At 45.4% G+C, this 5,367-nt stretch overlaps 1 long non-coding RNA gene across 6 annotated transcripts; it reads left to right on the top strand.

Annotated features, from left to right (window-relative positions):
- The first annotated feature begins 2,040 nt into the window (after positions 1 to 2,040).
- LOC120670149 lies at positions 2,041 to 4,736 on the top strand. Of its 6 annotated transcripts, none has more exons than XR_005673081.1 (7): positions 2,041 to 2,449; positions 2,516 to 2,579; positions 3,189 to 3,531; positions 3,582 to 3,676; positions 3,823 to 3,894; positions 3,981 to 4,073; positions 4,447 to 4,736. It is a non-coding gene; the product is annotated as an uncharacterized LOC120670149 (long non-coding RNA). The 6 variants fall into 6 exon arrangements; XR_005673080.1 differs by having other exon boundaries at positions 2,044 to 2,449; positions 3,619 to 3,676; XR_005673079.1 differs by lacking the exon at positions 3,582 to 3,676 and having other exon boundaries at positions 2,053 to 2,427; positions 3,189 to 3,271; positions 3,352 to 3,531.
- The last annotated feature ends 631 nt before the right edge of the window (positions 4,737 to 5,367 follow it).

Raw genomic sequence — 5,367 nt, 5'->3', positions numbered from 1 at the left:
CATTTTCTATTGAGCAGTATAGTTTAGTGACGAAAATGAGTTGTTCGTCACTAAGATCAACTCGAAATCGTCACAAATAATTATTGTTCTAAATTATGACAAACTTTATATTGTCATGAAAGATAATCGGCCAGACGTCACAGATTTACAACAAATCAACAATATTGATTCATCATAAAATTTGTTTCCAAAGAATTGAAAAGTGGGTGCACAAGTCATTTTTATTAGTCAATTTGTAATAAAATACTTGAACTATTTTTAGAACTAACCTTGTGTCGGTACCCCAGGACTGGGGTACCCCTTCTTGCTGTGTCTAGGCAAGGGCCTTGAAGTTATCCTTGACTATGTCCAAACAACCGGACCCCTGTGGTCCGGAGTCCTGATCACTCGGCAACGGTTCCGGACCTGCCTCACGACTGGGAAAGATCCGGAAACGACGCGTGTCCCGGAAGAGGCGGGCAGCCCGAACAGCCGGGGGTCCGGACCTCTCGAGGGATCCGGACCCCCGCGGAAGTCCCGGACCCCTCATGGGGTCCCGGACCCCCTGTATGGTAACCGGACCCCTCGCTGAGGGAAGAAGTCGACGCCCTGCCGGTGGTCCGGAGCCGACACGTGTCTGCAAGCACGGACACGTGTACAAGGCCGCTTGGCCTCCAGACTAAGCCTCACCCACCGCTGCATTCATTATGTTAGGTGGACGCCCGCATTGATGCAGTGGAAGCCGAGGCGATTCTTTGACTAGGGGGCACTATTGATCGCATATTACCAAGGTGCATAGTGGAACCGCTGGCGCCGCCCACGCCGTGCCTGTCAGTCTGCCATAACAGATGGATACGACGGCTCGGCTCCACCCATTATGGCGCCTACATAATAGCCTCAGCAGGTCACGCCGCAAGCTACGTTCCCCCAACGGTCACCTTGGGGACGAGACAAGAGAAGACCTCCTTTCGTCAGAGAATCAGCAGGGCATGGGAGCATATCGGAGGAAAGATTCGTAACCACTGTAGTCATTTGAGTACTCTGCGCAGTATGCTGCACAGCACGTTGGGCCCACTTGTCGGGGCCCCAACGTCCAATGTATCCGCTCCCCCTTGGTCTATAAAAGGAGGGGGCGCCGCTAGAAGAACACCTCAAGCGGGGACAAAGCCAAGACCCGGCTGAGGATAGGTTCATACACAACCAAGATCAATACCTCTCCCAGTGGATGTAGGGTATTACGCTCCGGCGGCCCGAACCACTCTAGATCGTGTGTTCTTGTGTGCCTGACTCAGAGCTAGATTAGCCCAATCGCCTAGTACCTTCCCGAGTACTCCCTCTCTGGGAATAGGCGGGTGCGTTCCGCCACCCGGCTGTGGGTACCCCAGAAATCCCACGACACCTTGCATCAAGATTAATGCACCATATGTTGCATTTGTTTGTTCCTAAACCGTGGACTAATCTGAATATGAAAACTAACTATTGTACTTATTTGGTGGGTCTCATATATTATGTTTTTTCCTTTTAAATTACTATTTAAAATCTTGTATTTTTATTATACTACTCATATTTTAATTCAGAGAAAAACAATGGCTACAATGGGAGTACAACTACAATATCCCGGATTTTTCCGGAATGTTAAAATGTCAAAAAAGATTAATTTAAGAATTTATATTGCAGTGTAGTAAAAAATTCATTTAAGTAGGATTTCTACCCATCTAAAACTCCTAGTAATTGAAAAAGTGTGAATTTTAATTAAGAAAATAAATTGTTAGTGTGACTATATTTGGAGTTTTTTTGGATTTTATTGAATCTACTTTGTTTATTTGATTTTGAATTGGATTTAATTCTTCTGCTTGATAGGAATTGTGTGGAAACTAATTCGAAGTGTGCCCTTCAAATTTAATTTCAATTACTAACTCTCTAACCTTGACCCAGTCTAACCCGTTGACTGAACCAAGACTGATCATGATCCAAACCTACTCCAATCATTAGCCCGACCCACGGTCCAATTTGCTTATCTCTAACCCAACTCAACACGCGACCCAAACACGCGCACACAACCCACCTAGCCCACCAAGCACCCACATCCCTCACGCCCTTCTTCCTCACCTCACAGTCCCAACCCTAGCCGCGCCTACCCCTGCGCGCCGCCCTTCCCGGTGGCCGCTTCTCCCGCGCGCCTCCACATCTCGCGCGTGCAGCCGCCTTGGCGCGCGCCACCGTTCGCACTGCGCCGCCCTCGCGCGCAGCGCCGCCGCCAGGGCCTCGCCGCGGCCGCCGCCTTCGCAAGCCGCTGCCGCCGGCGTGAGCCCGCGCGGCCACTGCCGCGCCAAGCCCCCCACGCCGTGGCCACCAGGGGGTCCAGCGCCGCCGCCGGGATCTATGCCGCGCTTGCCCGCACGCGTCCGAGCAACCTCGTGTGCTTGCTGATGCGGAACTTGCTCCACTGTAGGCCATCCTCGTCGCTCAGGTCAGGCATGTCTGTCTCCCTCCCTTTCCCTCTCTCTGATTTCCTCAAATTGAGGTCATGATCTAGGGTTTGGGCCATGGAAGCTGCTGCTGGACTACGGGGATCGCCAACGACTGCTCAAGCAGTGAAGGTTAGTTTTGATTCCCTTACTCCCATTCCCTTATGCTCAATTTTTGAATTGAACTAGTACCAATTGAACTCCATCCGACATGCCATAAATGAAGTGCCGAACATTGCAAAGAGGGTATTTTAATATTAACCTGAAATTATGTTCTTGCTTTACAAATATATTGTCTCCTACTTGCAACTGCACCTAACGACAACGTCAATCATATGGCCTTATGTTCATAGTTGCTATGTCCCTGAACTAAAACCGGTCCAATAGCAAGTTGTAAGTAACTTGGTGGAATGGTAATAGCTAGAGATTGAACTTATTTTCATCCATCAATTTATGCCTGCTTATTTCTATTTTTCATTTTCCTATCACGATTGCGAGAGCTTTGTGGAGCTGTGTCCTTAAACATTCTATTGGCAGAAGGCTGATATGTTCAAGTGGTCACAGTCAAGAACTTGAGTTGCCAAGCTATAAATTCTAGATGCTTTAAATGCTTTTTTTTATTCTTGTATGTCCGTTCTGAATATGAAATTATGTTTTTCTGTAGCTATCATCCTTGACTTCACATTTCATAAAATTAAGCAAGGGTAGAAATAACATTTTACATGGTTGCCTTGCATGCAGCTGCTAGATACTTTCCTGAAGACCTGCAAACTTGTTTCAGATTTGAGAAGTAAACAGAACGAAACATAAATGAGGGCAGCTTGGTGAGATGTCCCTTGGTGGCTATCGTTTTTTTGTGGCATCAGGAACATATTGTTTTATGGGGCGCCCCCTCCCTCCCTAGGTTTCGATCCCCATGTCATACCCTCCGGATCCAATCCGGGGCGCGGCTGGCGGTGCACGAAGGCGAGGACGACAGCGTGCGAAGGCGGTGCTGCTGCCGGCTCCGTGGGCGATGTCGACAACCGCGAGATCGGCTTGCTCTGCCTCTTCTTGGCGTCGGCAGCCTGCTCCACCTCTTAAGGTTTTCTTTTCAGTTTCTGTTGCTTATGATATATAACTATTCTAATGTAGGTCCTTTTGCTTGTGATATATAACTATTGTAATGTAGGTCCTTTTGCTTGTTATCTGCTACTTGCTGTCTTGCCTCCAAGATATATAAGAGAGCTGTAGGTTATTTTTCACTTCTGTTTTCTATAGGCCATCTGCTTTTAATTATGTGCTTCCTTGACACATGAATATTTTTGCTCTAGTACCATGTGCTGTCATTTTATGAGCTTCAGTTATGCATTAACTTGCAAGAATGTGTTATCAGGCAAGCATAAATGCTGCACTTGGAATCATGACTGAGGATGACTGGGGTTGCATGTGTATGATGATTGGCTTGGTAAGCTAATTTATCATAGTTGTCACCATGTATTTGTGTTGGAAAGATAGCGACATATTTATCTTAAAATAGTTTCTAAATGATAGCTTCAAGCAACTACAGTTGTGCATGTGATGCCGACGGAACTGGACATGCTATGCTGCACGTACTATATGGTCAAGCAATGAAGCACGATGAAGGTAAGAAAACTTTTTTTAATTAATGCTATCAGTTTTCTTTTTACCTAGTACTTTACACTGCAAGACTGGGAGAGAAATCAGTGCTTCATCTATATATACTTTTAGTGTGATTCAGAAGACAAAACAATCACTTATTCTTGCATATTCATGATTAATCTCTTTGGTTAGTGTGATTTGGAGGCTACTTTTTTTTTCTTGGCTACGTACCATGTAGTGTCCTGTACCGTATGGATGTGCTATTGTGTTTTTGTTATCTGGAGGTGATACGACTTTGCTTCCTAGAATGGACAGTTGTGATGGCTATACAGAGCATTTTAGTATTTTTCATGTCAATGTTGTCAGCTATAATTATTTGGTGATGTGCTCTTTTTAGGGAAAGGACCAGATGTACCAAGGAACCAACAGTCAGAACAGATCAGTTGAGGATCCGATGCATCCAGTAACAAGCAGTTAGAAGAGATAGGAAATTTGAAGAAGGCAACAGAGGAGATTGATGGTTTTGGTCTATCTATAACTCCTGTTCTTTACCATGATTAAATGGCTGTAATCTCTTATTTGGGTGTAATTTGTACCTTACATGTTCAGGATGATGTGTAAATGTTTTGATGGTGATTAAAAATGGTTTGTGCCAATGAAAATAGGCCTGCAAAAAGTTAAGTTTTATTGATGTGTTGGGTTATTCATTGTTTTGTACGAATCAAATCGTTACAAAGGGTCTGCCACGTCATATCCTAATCATCGCCACATCAGTAGAAGACAATTTTTTGTGACGTTTTTTATCCTATTGGCACTTGCATAGTCAGCCATGGTATAGATTTTGTGATGTTTTCGGGTTTGGTAGTGACAAAAAGTGTGTGTCACAAATTAGTGACATCGTAAGGATCGTCAAAAATTTGTGACAAAGAAATACGTTTTCGTCACAGAATACATTTTATGACCCACATTAGACGACGATCGCATTTTCATCACCCGAACGTCACAAAATGCAAACCGTAACAAAAATAACCATTTTTGTGACATGAATAGAACGTCACCTAATGTCAAATCTCTTGTAGTGTATGATCAAAAGGGGAAACAGCGTACCTGGTCTCGGTCTCGTCCTAAGACGAAGGTCGCAAATCTTGTGGATCTTGGCCATCGTCGCGTGCATCTTCGTCGGCCGAACGTTGTGATGCTCTTTGGGACGAAGCTGACCCAAAGAGCGAAGTTGTCGCTGCCGGCCTGCTAGAGATGGGAGCTCCATCAGTCGCCGTGCAAGAGGTTGGTGTGAACATTGGAGGTAGCATCGCCGACG

The sequence above is a fragment of the Panicum virgatum genome, chromosome 4N (assembly GCF_016808335.1).
Source record: "Panicum virgatum strain AP13 chromosome 4N, P.virgatum_v5, whole genome shotgun sequence".
NCBI classification, from domain to species: Eukaryota; Viridiplantae; Streptophyta; class Magnoliopsida; order Poales; family Poaceae; genus Panicum; species Panicum virgatum.
This window is presented reverse-complemented; position numbering and strand designations above follow the sequence as displayed.